Source organism: Dipodomys merriami, unplaced genomic scaffold (assembly GCF_024711535.1).
Source record: "Dipodomys merriami isolate MVZ:Mamm:240054 unplaced genomic scaffold, mDipMer1.0.p SCAF_10, whole genome shotgun sequence".
In the NCBI taxonomy this organism is placed as follows: Eukaryota; Metazoa; Chordata; class Mammalia; order Rodentia; family Heteromyidae; genus Dipodomys; species Dipodomys merriami.
The window spans coordinates 6,874,803-6,891,788 of record NW_027202271.1 but is presented as its reverse complement, the minus strand read 5'-3'; the positions used below and the strand labels follow the sequence as shown (position 1 = coordinate 6,891,788).

General features: G+C 36.6%; 1 protein-coding gene across 6 annotated transcripts in view; it reads right to left on the bottom strand.

Annotated features, from left to right (window-relative positions):
- Positions 1-16,986, bottom strand: part of Cntn1 (contactin 1) — a 297,750-nt gene that overhangs the window by 220,834 nt on the left and 59,930 nt on the right. For all 6 annotated transcript variants that reach the window (XM_070039080.1, XM_070039092.1, XM_070039094.1 and 3 more), the window contains exon 3: positions 224-271. The gene's annotated coding sequence lies outside the window, so the exon portion shown is untranslated. The remainder of the gene's footprint in view (positions 1-223; positions 272-16,986) is intronic.

The window sequence follows — 16,986 nt, the reverse complement described above, 5'->3', positions numbered from 1 at the left end:
TGAGGAGCATATGGGCACATGGCTATGCATTTTAGTTATCTTTTAAATTTGAAAAATGTTATAAAAGGTTAAAAATACCAAATGAAATTGAGTGCTTATCACAGACCAAGTACTATTGGGTTCTCAGCTGCTGTACCTATGTTTGAAAATTCCATTACATACAGCTCTGACACATATTTTTGTTCCTTAGAATAGATATGCACAGAAGCAAATGTAAGCTTACCTTGAAACTGTTCTGAATTCAGCTTCAGAAATGATCCAAAGAGTTTTTCTACAAATCAATAATTAGAAAAATGATAGTTAACTTACTTGAACATTAAATTTTGTCTGCCTACAGTAATTAATCATAATACATTTACCAAAGGTCAGATAATTTTGACCCCCTAAAAACATTAAGTTTTGTGTTTTGACCATTACCATAAGATTTCATAAACTTACATAAGATTTATAAACTTACATTCATAAAACCATTAACTACTTTTTTGTTGTTGTTGTTATATTCTGTGCTTGAAATCTGGGCACTGGGGCTTGAAGTCTGGATCTCATGCTCTCACTTGGCTTTTGGCTCCAAAAAAGTGCTCTATCACTTGACTCAAACCTCCACTTCTAGCTTTTTCCTAGTTAAATGGAAATAAGAGTCTCACAGACTTTTCTTTTCTTTTCTTTTTTTTTTTTTTTTTTTTTTTGCGAACCTGTGAAATAGCACTTTTCTCACGGACTTTTCTGACTAGGCAGGCTTCAAACTGCAAACCGTAAATTTCAGCCTCCTGAGTATTGAGGATTACAGGTGTAAGCCACCAGCACCTGACCACTACCTACTTTTCAACTAATAGATTTTGACTTTTTCTAATTTTTTTCAAAGGCTGTTAATGTTTTATATCTAACCTGTTATCTATTCAGCATTATCAACATTTATTAAAATTAATGTTTCAGATAAAACCATCATAGTATCACTGCTGAATTTGTCCCATTTTACCATGCTGAAAACTCAGAAAACTAGACAGGAATTTGGTATTTTTCCATGTGTGTACACATAAGGATAGAGAGATAACACCAGTTTCAATCAAGTGAAATATTGTTACATTACAAAAAGCAACTTCAAGAATTAGCTGTTTCTTATGCCACAAGGCAAATTCACATTCAAGTAGTATCTTGAAATATTTGTCCCCACAAGGTGACTAATGCAAAATTAATAGAAAGCAGAGAACTGTGAGAGTATTAGATTTCACAATCTCAGTTACGTTGGTCATCATCATTACCATCCTAATGGAAAGTCACTTTTTTCTCCTGAGAAAAATGTAAAATCAGATAAAGAAGCCAAAACATAAACACCCATTAAGAAGATCAATAGAGAACAGCTGACAAGACAAGGTATATGCACTCAATTGAATGTAGGTATTTTATGCTCCTATATTCAGTCACCTAATGATACAGCTTTGGAGTTCCTCCACATCAATTGTTGACTATGATCACTCATTTCAACACAGGTAATAGAAGCAAACCACTGGAAAAAAATTTTATGAAAAGTAGAAATAAAAATGACCCCTAAAAAAATAAAACAATAATAAAATTTGCATCACATTTCAGTTTGTTCCTAATACAGGCCTGGAAATGCATGTTTCTTTTACAATCATTAAGGAGGAAGTGGGGGAAAATATTTCTGGAGCATATTTCTGGAATGAGTTTGGTGGTTCAGCTTGAATAGAGACTTAACGTTTCTATCTTGGCTATTTTGGAGGGTGTGTGTGATTTGAAATTTTATTCTTATGAAATAAAAATAAGTTTACATACCTATCAAGGGTGTGTGTGATTTGAAATTTTATTCTTATGAACTAAAAATAAGTTTACATACCTATCAAGGAATGTACATGAATATCAGGCTCAAACCATCTTTGTTTGGTTTTAACCATTTGTTTTGCATTGCAAATCTTATACATAAGTGTTTACAAGCATTCTAATTATAATGGTAAAGCTTGGGGGGGGGGAAATTAAATTGATTTTTAAATAGCCAAATAGTTGTACAAATGAATTTTAATTTAACATGTCAATTTATGCATCTTGATCAATATTACCCCTTCCCCAGTCCTCCCCTATCTCCACCCATCCCCTCAAGTTATCTAGCTCTATTTGTACATATGTATGCTGAATATTTGGACTGCATTTGTCCTTTGTTCCTCTCTCCATTTGTCTGTTCCCCTCTACAACACATTTTCTAGCTTCCTGGTAAAATTTTCTGTTCTGAATGATGGAGAGAAAATTTACAATGGAAGAGACCCAAGTGTGAGAGTGCATATTCCTGTGTCTTTGGTGGTCTATGTGAAATCTCTCTCCTGAATTCATTCCTTTGGTTCACAGACCTGTTGCTCCACAGATATGGCTGAGTGTTTCCTTATTTCTAGCACCTATCAGTACAAAAATTACAATACAGGCTTACTATAGTCATAGAGAATATATATGTATATATACATACATACATACATACATATATAGATAGAGAGAGAGAGAGAGAATTCTACCGTCTTTGCATAAAAAAGATCAGGTACTTATGGTTCATGACAGTAAACCTAGCTATTCAGAAAGCTGAGATCTGAGGATTGTTGTTCAAAGCCAGCCTAGGCAGGAAAGTCTGTAAGACTCTTACCTCCAATTAACCCTCAAAAGCCAGAAGTAGAGCTGTGGCTCAAGTGGTAGAAGGCCAATCTTAAGTGTAAAGTTAAGGGACAGTGTCCAGGACCTGAGTTTAAGCCCCAGTACTGACACATCCATCCATCCATAAATAAATAAATAAATAAATATTTAAACTTCTTTGAAAAACAAAAAAATGTACCCAGAAACTATATTACACCTTCTGACTCAATGAGCCCTGAGTCTCTAACCAAAATCAAGAGTCTCAGACAGAATTATTTCCTTTCCCCTGAAAGATCTCTTCATCATGAGGTTTTGAGATAAGCCTTGACATATGACTTTTTTCCTTAAGTGAAAAACATGGCACTTCCATGAAATGATGAGATAGGTATGAGAAACACTGTCAAATTTTATAAAGTTTTATTCTAAAACTATATTGTAGTTTCCCACCATGCTAGAAACTAAAAGTGTTAGCTGATGTTTTAGATTATGTAGGTGTAAATAGTCTAATTCCTAACAGTCGTAAGCTTCAAAGCTTAATTATTCAGGTGATTCATTACTTTTATTTTCCAATTGATATATATATATGCAACAAGTCATCTGATATCCGACTACAAAGCTCATTTTAGTCCAAATGTGAGATGGCTAGCTTCCTATGAGTGTGTTGTCCATCTCTGAAAACTTCTTAAAATGTTCTCCAAATTATATTTCATTTTCCCAGATTGTATTTTTCATATATGTGTGTGTAAGCATGTATATATGTGTGTATATGTGTGTATATGTATGCATGTGTTTATGTACATTTCATAATGGTCTCCAATTCTTCAAAGTTTATTATACTTGAATATACTGTTTGAGGTGAGTAGTACTCCAGGTTTAATGAGAGACAAGGACATCTCCTCTTTATTCCTCTATTGATCAACTCTGTCTCTCAAAGTAGGTAACACTAAGGTAACTCTTAGGACCATGGTCTAGAATAAGACCTAAAAATAAGACTATACTTTGGTTTGAAGACTTTTCAGGAAAAATAAGAAAGTAGTACAGAGATCTTGGGATTACAGACCATATTTCAAAGTCAAATCCTTGAGACCTGTTTCCAAACTATACCCTTAGAGAAATGCAGCCTCTATCCAAAAAAGTCTTTATAACACTACCTGAAAGAAAACTCAAATCCATATTACTTTGAACTATACATATCTATATTAAGCTTATGCAATCCAGACAAACATATCCTCTTGAACTTTGTGCCTGTAGTTGGATTGTTCCTGTACTTCTGATCAAAGTGGATATGGCACTTTTTACATTCAATTTCTTTTTTTTTTGGGTGGGGGGGGAGGTCCGGTCGTGGGGCCTGAATTCTGGGCCTGGGCGCTGTCCCTCAGCTCTTCAGCTCAAGGCTAGCGCTCTAGCACTTGAGCCACAGCGCCACTTTGGCTTTTTTCTTTTTGCTTATGTGGTGCTGAGGTATGGAACCCAGGGCCTCAGGCTTGCAAGGCAAGCGCTCTACCACTGAGCCACCTTCCTAGCCCCTACCTTCAATTTCTTATTTAACATTTGTTCTAATTTTTATTTAACTTTTAAAAAAAAAATCTTGAATCCTAAAGTCTTTCTTCATGGCTTATTGTTAATAACAGAAAAACTTCTCTTCCATGACTTGTCTCTAAAGAAACATATTTAAAAGACTGTCTAAAGTGACACTACAGTTCTTGGAGAATATACTACAATTAAGGTCTAATCCCCAACCATTGATAATTAAGAACCTTGGAAAACTCAATAAAAATACATGTCTCTTGGGGCTTCATGTTTATTTCATACTCCAAAACTAATTCCTCCTTTAGGTGTATCTACACATCCAAATGACACCAGACAACTACCTTTCAAATTAAGCTTCCTTGGTCTAATTCTTCTAAGTCTCGGGTGAATAAAAGTTGAATAAGGTTAAGTTCTTGTTTATTGTAAAGAATGAGAAGGTGCACACAAAAGGAGCTGATAATTACCTCTTTTCCTCCAAAGTAAAACACGAGAATTTGAGGGGGAAAAAGCATTTTAAAGAACATTTTAAGTAAAATTGGTATATTATTCAGGGAAAATGACATTCAGGGAACTCAATCTTTTTAATGCCTTTTTTTTTTCTGGTTGAGAACTTTTACCTTTCTACTTAGCAATGGCTGTGGTTTCTTGGAATATCTGAATTGCCAGTTATCAGTACTCCTGTATTTTAGATCCATTCTTGAGCCAAATGAGGGTTAGTGGAAAAGAAAGTCTGTAATACCACAACTTTTGCGTGAAAACTGAGATAGCCAGTAAGGGATTAATAGGCTGATAGCACATACTGTGTGGATACTCTGGGAAAATAAATGATTCATGTTCTATGTGGGGCACAGCAAGCTAACATGACACTTTATCACACTCCTCAAAACAGGCCACACTTTAAAACTTAGAGATCATTTATTTCTGGAACTCACTATCTCATGTTTTTACATCATGGGTGACAGTGGCTAAAACCATTGAAAATGAAAAGGTTGGTATGAGGGCACTGTTAACTGGGTACTCATCCTATAATCCTACCTACTTAGGAGACTGAGATCTGAGAATCATGTTTCCAAGCCAGCCCAGGCAGGAAGGTGAGATTCATTTCCAATTAACCACTAGAAAACCAGAAATGGCACTGTAGTTCAAGTTGTAGAAGGTTAGCCTTGAGCAAAAATGCTCAGGAACAATGCCTAGACCCTGAGTTTAAGCTGTAAGACTAGTATTGAGAGACAGAGAGACAGAGAGAGAGAGAGAGAGAGAGAGACAGAGAGAGAGACAGAGAGACAGAGAGACAGAGAGACAGAGAGACAGAGAGACAGAGAGACAGAGAGAGAGGTACTGTTTTCTTAGGGCTTAGAAGAGTTTAACATGAAAACAAAATTTTTACTTAAAAATAATTTAAGCTAGAATTGACAAGATGTAATCAATTCTATATTCTTTTCTTTTTTAGACATAACAAATAAAAGAAACATGGGATTTAAGATATTTTGAATGTTCTAGTGTGGTTGACCAGAAGTATGCATGCACTGCTACTTGAAACTAGAAACAGTTTCTGAAGAAGGAAAATGCCATTTAAGGTTCAGTGAAAGATGTCATAGAAGTAAAAAGAAACTTGAAAATTTGTACCTGAAGTTAAGACAGAGGTCAAGGCTAGACTTCATGGTTGAGTGCCATTTTCACAGAGAGGTGAAAGTTAGTGTCGTGATAATTACAGAACTTAACTGGGAGGAATTTAGCATTAAGAGATGTGAGGCCAATCAGATGAGCAAGAAAGAAATAACACTGTAAAAAAATCTTCAAAGAAACAACTGCCCAATAAATAAGTGGGCTAAAGAGTTAAAGAGAAACTTCTCTGAAGATGAAAGAAGGATGGCCAATAGACACATGAAGAAATGCTCAACCTCCCTAGCCATAAAAGAAATGCAAAACAATGAGATGTATAAGTCGTTATGTTAAAAACGAACTTTACAAGGGGGAGGGGGTTGGATTGGATGGGGGGTGCGGGGGGAGGATGGGAAGGGATGGGAAGGGGAAACAAAAGAGGAGGCTACAATGCTTGATAAGAAATGTACTCATTATCTTGTAACCTCTCTCTACAGTAATTTCACAATAAAAAAAAAAAGAAATGCAAATCAAAACAACATTGAGATACCACCTTACCCCAGTTAGAATGGCTAGAATCAAGAACTCTAATAACAACAGATGCTGGAGGGGATGTGACTAAAAGGGAACCTTACTGCATTGTTGGTGGGAGTGTAAACTTGTTCAACCACTTTGGAAAGCAGTGTGGAGGTTTCTCAAAAGACTCCACATAGAGCTCCCCTATGACCCAGCAGTCCCACTTTGGGGCATTTACCCAAATGTTCACAAACAAGACCACACTAAAGCTACCAGCACAACTATGTTTATTGCAGCCTTATTTACCACAGCTAAGATAGGGAACCAACCCAGATGCCCCTCAGTAGATGAATGGATCAAGACAATGTGGTATATATACACAATGGAATTCTATGCCTCCATCAGAAAGAATGACATTGCCCCATTTGTTAGGAAATGGAAAGACTTGGAAAAAATTATATTATGTGAAGTAAGCCAGGCCCAAAGAAACATAGGCTCCATGGTTTCCCTTATTTGCAATAACCAGTGTATGTCTGAGTCAAGCAGAAAAGGTCAGATAAGTTGATGTTAGGGAAATGAACCCCAAGATAAGTATTCAAACGTTTTTTTTCTTTCATCATGCAATTGTTTCTAACATATTTATAAGATGATTTCTTTGTTGCTTTGTATGTCTCTTCCCCACAGTATAGCCCCTGCTTTCACTGTTATAATTTTTGGAAAATTGAAGGGGAAAAACAAATAGGGATACAGGTGGACCCATTGCAACAATGAGGTGTTCAAGTAGTTATGTCAAAAAACAAACTTTACAACTTTGGTGGGGGGGGGGGATTGGGTAGTTGTTTGGCAGGGGCAGGTATGAGAAGGGATGGAAAGGGGAAACAAAGGAGGAGGCAACAATGCTTGATAAGAAATGTTCTCGTTATCTTGCCCATGTAATTGTAACCCCTCTGTACGGTATTTTCACAATAAAAAGAAAATCTATGAAACTTTCTCCCCAAAATAACCAACAATAACAAATAAAAAGTTGAAAAAAAAAGTGTTATCACAGTGTTATCAGGTACAACAACTTAAAAACAAGGTCACTGAAGCAAAAGCAAATAAAATGTTTTAACAAAAAGACATTATCAGCCACATCTAATGATCTTAATTACTCAGGAGGCTGAGAGATTTAAGAATCTAAGTGGTTTGAAACCATCCTGGGTTGTCAACTCCAAGAGACTCTTATCTCCAATTAACTAGTAAAAAGCTGGAAGTGGAGGTGGGGCTTGAATGGTAGAGCTCCAGCTTTGAGTAAAAACACCAAGCAAAAGCATGAGGCTCTGAGGTCAAGCCCCAGTAATCTTACCGGAGAGGGGCAGGGTCTCCCCTACTTTGGAGTATTCCAGGAAAATAAGAAAAACAATGGAAAAGTAACAAGTGCACTGTGCAAATTTAGTCTCTATTCAGTAGCAACTGGGGAAAAGAAAGCTGAAGATGTAGAAAGAATGATTTATTTCTCACCTACATCTAAAATTTAAGACAGGAAGTGAGAAAAGAAGGATGGAGAAAGACCTGTTTTATTTCATTTCCTGATCATATTTTTTAAGAAAAGAAGGATGCTCATTTTTAAATTTAGGGGGAAAATCCAGGGGCAAAGGAGCACTTTAAGATATAAAAATATAAGCAGGGCACTGGTGGCTCACACCTGTAATCCTAGTTACTCAGGAGGCTGAGATCTGAGGATCCCACTTTGAAGTCAACCCAGGCAGAAAAACCTGAGATACTTTTGTCTCCAATTAAGTAGCAAGAAGTCAATAGTGAAAATATGGCTTAAATGGCACAGCTTTAACCTTGAGCTTTTGCTAAGGAAGAGCGTGAGGCTCTGTGGTCAAGTTCCACACCTGCACACAGACAAAAATATGACTCAAATAACTGATCTCCTTATAGTTCACAGAAGAGGGAAGAATCCTTGGTCAATACTGACAGCAACTACAAATAGATGCTGCCCCAACAAAAACAATATCTCCAAAAGACTCTAAGAGATATGATTTATATTTTATTAAATTAATCCATTGTAATTGTTCAATTGAGTGAATATTAGTGTATTAAGCCTTTACTCATCTCTGATCAATAAAATAATTGTAAAGACCCTTGATCTGACATGTCTCTTAGAGTTGTGGCAACTCTGTCATGAGTCTCAAAAGCAGATTGTTTGGTACCCTAGTATTGCATGTATGTTTATTTGAATTAGGAAAAGAAAATTTTTGGTCAGACAAAGGACAAGGAGGAACCAATGCAACAGTCATGTACACAAGACAATATGTTGGAATATTTTTACAACTTGGAGGGAGTGGGGAGTGGGAAAGTAGGAGAAAAATGAGGGAAGAAGTAGCAAGTCTGATAAGAAATGTACTTATTACCTTACTTATGTAACTGTAACTCCTCTGTATATTAAAAAAAATTAAAAAGCAGATTGGCTGGGAGAACACACAGATTATAACTTAAGGTTCATTTTTATTAAAAGACAATACAAATATGGAACAAAAGTATAATAGAGAAATGTTAGTGGTTGAGCTCAAGAACATTACAATATATCACGTGGAATGAGGCAACTGCTGTCAATAGTTGCTTTTATAGCATTTACAATAGATAATAAGCCATACTAAACCAAGTAACTTTTTTGTGTAAAAGCATTAAGAATCTATCTCTATTGCCTCACATCTGTAATTTCAGCTACTGAGAAGGCTGAGATCTGAGGATTGCAGTTCAAAGCCAGACTAGACAGGAAAGTCCATGAGACTCATCTTCAATAAACTACCAAGAAAAATATAAAAGAAGCTGTGGTGCAAATGGAAGAGCTCTAGCCTTGAGCAAAAAAACAACAAAACTCAGGAACAGTGCCCAGGCCCTGAGTCCAAGCTCCAGGAAAACCATAAAACAAAACCTTTCTCTTTATAGTTGACTCATGACGTAACTACTCAGTAATATACTACTAAAGAACATTTTTGTTTGTATTATTTTTAAAAAATTAACTTACTTTGTTATTATAGGGGTGATGGTTTACAATGGCATGAGTCAGGTAATGAGTATATTTCCTTTCTTACAGTGTCTTCTCGTCCCACATTCTCTCCCCATCCCTCCCTCCCATCTCCACCTACAAATTGTATAGTTCACTTTCATCAGTGTCCAGTGAGCTCCGTTGTTGTACTTTTCCACATCTTTTCCCAGTTTCTTCTTTTCTTTTCTTTTTCTTTTTTTAAGTGACATGGATTTTTAAAATTATCTTTAAGTAGTTGTAAGAAGGAGTTTCCATTTAACAATGGATGAATACAATGCATCTTGATAAATGTCACTCCTTTTAACATTCTCAATCCATCCCTCCCCCCCATTCCATTCCGTCCCTCACTCCTAAAATTTGTAGGATATATCTTGAACTTCCTCCCTTGTTTCTCTCTGTAGTCCCTGTGAACTACAATATCCTTATCCCTTATTTTACACTTTAATAGATTTACATTCAAACTTAAACCACATCATCTATCTTTTCTTCCTATCACTTTTCTTCATTTATTTCCTCCTATCAACAATTAGAACAGTTACTTCATATTTGACCTCTATCTCTACCATAATTTTTCTTGATACCTACTCTTGAGCAGATCACCTTTTCCTTTTTGGTCTGTTTAACTTCCTTCTTTTCATCTCTCCTCCTCTCTACTTCCCCAACACATTAACTAGCTCTTCTCTGTTTCACAGTTCATTCTCATTAACCCCGTGTGAGACAAGCCACCATCCCTTCCTGCCTTATGAAACATTATACCTTCCAGGTGCCCACCAGGAAGGCATAATAAAATCCTATACTCCTATAGGATTTTATATATATATATATATATATATATATATATATACACACATATATATATATATAATGTAATTACTTACAATTATCTATTATGTATTATCATAATTACCTATAATCGTAGCTACTTAGGAGGCTGAGACCTGAAGATCATGATTCACAGCTAGCCTAGGGTGGAGGTATGGGAGACTCTTATCTCTAATTAGCCATTAAAAACCCACAAGTGCAGACCTGTGGCTCAAGTGATAAAATGCCAGCTTTGAGAGAAAAAGCTTGGGCCCTAGACTCAAACCCCAGTACCAGCACAAAAACAAAACATGACATATGCCTTATAGTCTTCATTAATGTTACTCAATCTGTAACCAGACAAAGTCACAACAGTAAGAGTATTATAGGCCAGTCTCTTCAATAGATGTAAAACATCAATAAATGCTTACAAACTGAGTTGAACAATTGATTAAAAAGATCATGTACCATGACCAAGTTGGTTTAACTCCAGAGAGGTGAGGATTGTTAAAAATACCTGTGGCTCACGCTGTAATCCCAGCTACTCAGGAGGCTGAGATCTACGGATTGTGGTTCAGAGCCATACTGGGTAGGAAAGTCAGTGAGACTCTATCTCCAATTAACCACCAGCAAACCAGAAGTGGAGCTGTGATTCAATGTAGTAGAGCACTAACCTTGAGCATAAAAGGTCAGTAACAGTGCCCAGGCCCTGAGTACAAGCTCCACAACTGACTCCCTGCCATTTATATATGTGTGTGTGTATATGTGTGTATTATATATATTAATATCAATAAATGCTATAATATAGCACAGAAACAAAAGCTAGAACAAAAAATATCCTCATGACCATCTGAGTTGATTCAGATAAAGCCTTGGACAATATTCAACATCCTTTTATGATAAAAGCTCTGAAGAAACTAGGAATAGAAGCAATGTATTTCAATGTAAGGAAAGCTGCATATGACAAACTTACAGCCATAATCATACTAAAAGGGGGAAAACTGAAGTCATTTCCTCTGATGTCAGAAATGAGATAAAGATGTCCTCTCAAGTCAAGAGAAAAACATAAAAGGGACTCAAAGACAGAAGTGAAATTCTATCTGTTTGCTGCTGGTATGATCCCATACTTAAAAGACTCTAAGGATTCTTAGATCTATCTAACACTCTTGGCAATGTAGCAGGATGTAAAATCATCAGAAAACTCAGAAGTTTTCCTATATACAATGAACAGGTTGAAAAAACATATCAAAGAAACAATTCCATTTACAACAGTCTAATACATAAAATTAAATACCTAGGTATAAACTTAACAAAGTATGTGAATGAAAACCATAAAATCTTGATTTCTTAAAGACTAAAAGACCTCCCATGTTCATGCAGTGACAGGATCAATATCATGAAAATAAGCATACTACCAAAACCAACCTACAGATTCAACACAATGACAGTCAATGTCCCAATGTCATTCTCAGCAGAAATAGCAAAATGAGGAAAAAGAAAAATTCATTTGAGGAAAATTCATCTCAGGAAAAAGAGTAACATTGAGAGAATTGAAATATAAGACTTCAAAGGATCCTATGGAGTCATAATAACAAAAACAGCTTGGTACTGGCACAAAACAGACACAAAGACTAACAGAACAGAATATAAAGTCCAGAAATAAAACTGCACAGATACAGTTAACCATTTTTGACAAAGGAGCAAAAATATACATTGGAGAAAAGCAGCTATTCAACAAATGGTGGGGGGAAAACTAGTTTTCTTTATTCAGAAGATTAAACTAGACCCCTATCCCTCATTCTGTAGGAAATACATTGAAAATGATCAAAGATCTTAATGTAATATTTGAAAATACTAACTGTGGAACTAAAACAGGCATATATAATCATTTTCTGAATAAGACTCCAGTAGCCCATGAAATAAGAGCAATAACTGGCAAATGGGACTTCATCAAATTCAAGTTTTTACACATTAAAAGAAATGATCAGTAGAACCAAGAGACAACTGACAGAATGGAAGAAAATCTTTGCCTATTATTAAACAGATAAAGAGTTAATATCCAGAATAGAAAAAGAGAACAAAAATTGAACAGAGAAATGTCAGAGATCTCATAAAGCTCAACATCCTGAGCTATAAAGGAAATGCAAATCAAAGTTATACTCAGAGTCTATCTCATCCCAGTCAGAATAGCTATCATCAAGAAAACAAACAAGAAATGATGGCAAGAATGAGAGAGGAAAGGATCCCTCATCAACTGTTGCTGAGAATGTAAATTAGTTCAACCATTATGAAAATCAGTGTGGAAACTCTTTAAAAAAAACTGTTTAAAAAACTAAAAATAGACCTAAACTGGGCTGGGATTGTGGCTTAGTGGTAGACTGCTTGCCTAGCATGCATGAAGTCCTTGGTTTGAGTCCTCGGTACCTCATAAACAGAAAAAGCCAGAAGTGGTGCTGTGGCTCAAGTGGTAGAGTGCTAGCCTTGCACAAAAGAAGCTCAGGGACAGTGCCCAGGCCCTAAGTTCAAGCTTCATGACCAACCAAAAAGAAAAATAGGCCTAACTCTGACCCATACTGCTATTGGTTATAAAAATAAATAAAATGTTATTACATATGTACCCAAAAATCATTTGTTAGGTCTATTATCTATCTATCTATCTATCTATCTATCTATCTATCTATCTATCTATCTATCTATCTATCTATCTATAATAGAGATATACTTTTTCAGGATTTGAAAGGATAGAAAAATGCTCCAATCATCACTTTGCAGGATGACTATAAAAGTAAAAATCAGAGGAATCATCTGTCAGATTTTCAAAGTGGGAAGTGCCAAGTAGGAGAAAAAAAAAGGAGTAGGCTATAGTCTTATATAAAATATATTATCAGAAGACTACAAATCTGGAATTTAGTCTTCTTCAATACAGGTATGAATTCTCATGGAATTAAAATTGGAGATGTTGTTGAATGTGTTGTTTTATACAAGCATTAATACTAGAATTAATAGATGTAGTAGTTACATTGTATTTATCTTCATAAAGGTTGACATCTCAACTACATCAATTATACATTTTGTCTATGAAAGATTAATTATATATCTATTAGTCATAGATATATAATTATATATAATCAATTATATCATATACATGTATATATCCTGCACAGTTCTTCCTATTCTTTGCTAAAGTGTTGGGATATTATTTTGTGATGCATATATATACAAATGTTCTAAAGGAAGGTGAATAAAGTACAAAACATATATGTTGACAGCTTTAAGTTTTTCATAAACTACATAATTTGGGTTGTGGAGGAAAGTTTAAAATTCCATGGAAATAACACTTTTAGAACTTTATATGCTAGGTGGAGGAAAGTTTTTTAAGTAACAAAGATAAACAGAATGAGGAAAATATGAAATAAAGAAAAGAAGATGGTGACACTGGGATGTATCTGCTTTTAGAAAGATGAAAAGAGGCTGGATGCAGTGGCTCAAACCTAGAATCCTAGCTATCTGGAAGGTGAAGATCTGAGAATCACAGCTCAAGGCCAGCTCAGTTCATGAGACTCCATCCTAACCAATGACTGGATGAAGTGGCTCAGGCCTGTCACCTTCAACAACATGGTAAGACACACACAGGAACATCACAGCTCTTGCCAGCCTGGGAATAGAATGAGATTCCACCTAAAAAATAACCAACACAAAAAGGGCCAGAGGCATGACTCAAGTGGTAGAGTACCTGCCTACCAAATGCAAGGCCTTGAGTTCATTCCCAAGGACCACTAAACAAAAGGAGAAATGAAAGGGAAGAATGACTAGATTCACAAAACTGCTTCTGTTCTCTTCTGTCCACAGCTCCTAATGACGAAGTAAAACAAACTACAGTATTTTAGATTTTGCCCCTCATCTACCGTGTGTGTGTGTGTGTGTGTGTGTGTGTGTGTGTGTGTGTGTGTGTGTGTGTGTGTGTGTGTGTGTGTGTGTGTGTGTGTGTGTGTGTGTGTGTGTGTGTGTGTGTGTGTGTGTGTGTGTGTGTGTGTGTACCAGTACTGGGGCTTGAACTCAGGGCCTACGGAGTTATCTCTTAGCTTTTTCACTCAAGGCTGGCGCTCTACCACTTGAGCCACAGTTGGGGGGGGCAGTTTGGGGTGATTAATCGTGAATAAGAGACATAACTTTTCTGCCTGGGATGACTTCAAATATTGATCCTAAGATCCTAGCCTCCTAAGTAGCTAGGATTAGAGGTGTGTATAAGACACCAGCTCCTGCTAGCCTTCATCTACATTTAAGTAGACTCCATGGAGTTCTTTTGGGAAGAAGTCTGGGAGATTTCTTTTCAATAGAGGAGCCCAAACTCCTGGCTTTCCTATTCACCTTACATCCCCATTTTTCTTCCCCATCAGGAGACTAATCTATACTTGCTGCCTTCAGTTTCTTACCTCCCATCTACTCCTTAACTCCACCTCTGCTGTGTGAAAGTTCTCTCACCAAAGTTAATCACCTAATGGCAGGTAATTCTAAAGATGTCTATCCATTGGATTCTGATTTTGTTTGGCCTCCATATAGCTTTACCAACCATAACCCCTTTTTCTGCTTGGAAAGACATTTATCATTTAAATGAGTTTATTCCTGCTGTTGGAAATGAGAAAACCCCTTGGCTTTCTCCCTGAGGTCCTCCATCTATCCTCTATTATAGCCATTCTTCAGAGGCCTGCTTTGAAATGAATTTCCTCACATTGTGAATTTCCCTTCCATTCCATATCCTTTCCTTCTTTCCCTTCTCCCTTCCTCCCCTACCCTCTACTCTACTCAGTTTCTTTACAGCATCTACTAGTGTTACTAATCTACATCTTGTCTTGTTACTAATCTTTCCTTTTCAAAGCTTTCATCTTCTTTGGTTTTTACAATAGAGCATATTTTGGGGTATTCTGTTAGCTATGGGTATTGTCCTTTCTATCTTTTATTGGCTGTGTGTCTCTCATTATCCAGGCTCCTTATCTTTTCTCCGAACATAGTTGAGTTCATTCAAATACTTGCAAAGTATCAGCAATCATTTACAGTCCTCTTCTTTAGTTCCAGAATCACTGATGGTCAACCTGTTTTTATTTTTGGACTAGGGGAGAGTCTAGGGTTTTGAACTCATGGCCTTGTACTTACTTCTCATCCAAGCTATCAGCCCTAATTCTCACTGGTTATTTTGAGCCTAGGGTCTTGCTTCCTGCCTGAACACATGTGTGAGGGTCAATCTGTCTATTCTAGGCTTCCCATCCACCACATCCACACTTTTCTGCCTGCCATGGCCTGGCACAGCAATCATCATAATATCAGCCTCCCATTTACCTTGAGATGAGAGGTCCATGTCATCATGCCCACCTACAAATTTAAAAGGGATCTCATCTACATTTCTACCTGGAGTTGGCCTCAAACCATGATCCTCCTATTTTCAGTCTCCCATGTAGTTAGAATTACAAGCATGAGCCTTAGCATCTGGCAGATGCTCAACTCATATCTTCCTGAACTCTTTAGTGTCTAAAACTTATTATGCCCCTCTTCTTAATCAACATGCTTCACAACTAATTTCTTTTCCCATGGACTATATTTGTTACTATGTGATCAGACAAATGCCACACTGAAAAGATTAGCATTCTTTTAGTCCTTTCTTTCCCATTGGTCCAAGTGACAGAAGTAGTTCACTTTACTTCCATTTCTTCAAAAGTAGCTACAGATAACGTAAGAATGTTCCTGGAATCCTTTCCTATCTTGTTCTTACCCTAATGAGGTCCCTCTTTCTATTGTTTATACAATCACAATTTCTAATAAACCTCCTTTCCTATTTTGACTTGCATACTGACTACACATAAATACTTTTTTGGTTTTCTTGCAGGTACTAGTGTTTGAACTCAGGGCCTCACATTGACTTGGGTGGCACTCTATCACTTGAGCCAGGCCTCTTGCACTGCTTTTTGCTGGTTGTTTCGGAAATAGAATCTAGCAGACTTTTTGCCAGGGGTTGACTTCCAACTTTGATCCTCCAGATATTAGCTTCCTGAGTAGCTAGGATTCAGAGGTAAGCCATTGGCATCTAGTAAATAAATAATCATATAGTAGAATCATGATCATCTTATTGGCCTTCTCAGATACGTTCGGTGGCTTCCTATCATTGACTGAATTGAATATTAATATTAAGCTCATCAAGTTGTATAATGATATTCCCACCCCTTTCAAAATATTCATCTCAGAGTACTAGACTAGCATGTGATTAAAAATATCTGAAAAAATATTACTGGTGTAGTATAAAGTCAATCTTCCAAACATAAGCACCCAATCAAGTAAAATTATATTTCACATCTTCACTAAAGTTCATTCCAAAGTAGATTTCCTCTCTCTCTGTCTCTGTCCCTCTCTCTCTGTCTCTGTCTGTCTGTCTGTCTGTCTGTCTGTCTGTCTGTCTGTCTGTCTCTCTCTCTCTCTCTCTCTCTCTCTCTCTCTCAGTGCTGACTCAGGGGATTGAAGCAGGGTTTGGACACTGTCCCTTAGTTTCTTCACTGAAGGCTGGCACTCCACCCTTGAGTCACACCTCTGCTGGTTAATTGGAAAGAGGATTCTCACAGACTTTGCTTCCAGGACTGGCTTTGAACTTGGATCCTCTATCTCAACCTCCTGAGAAGTTAGGATTATAAGTATGAACCACCAGTGGCCAGCTCAAGCTTTATACTCTTCAAATTACATTTAAAATTCCAATTCTAAGTATTTGATTCTGGAATCCACCTCTCATATATGAAACACAGTGTAAGATGACAGACAAATGAGTATGATTGCTTCAATCAAAGAAAATAGATGTCTCATTGCTTATTGTTGATACCATAGCCATGAAAAGT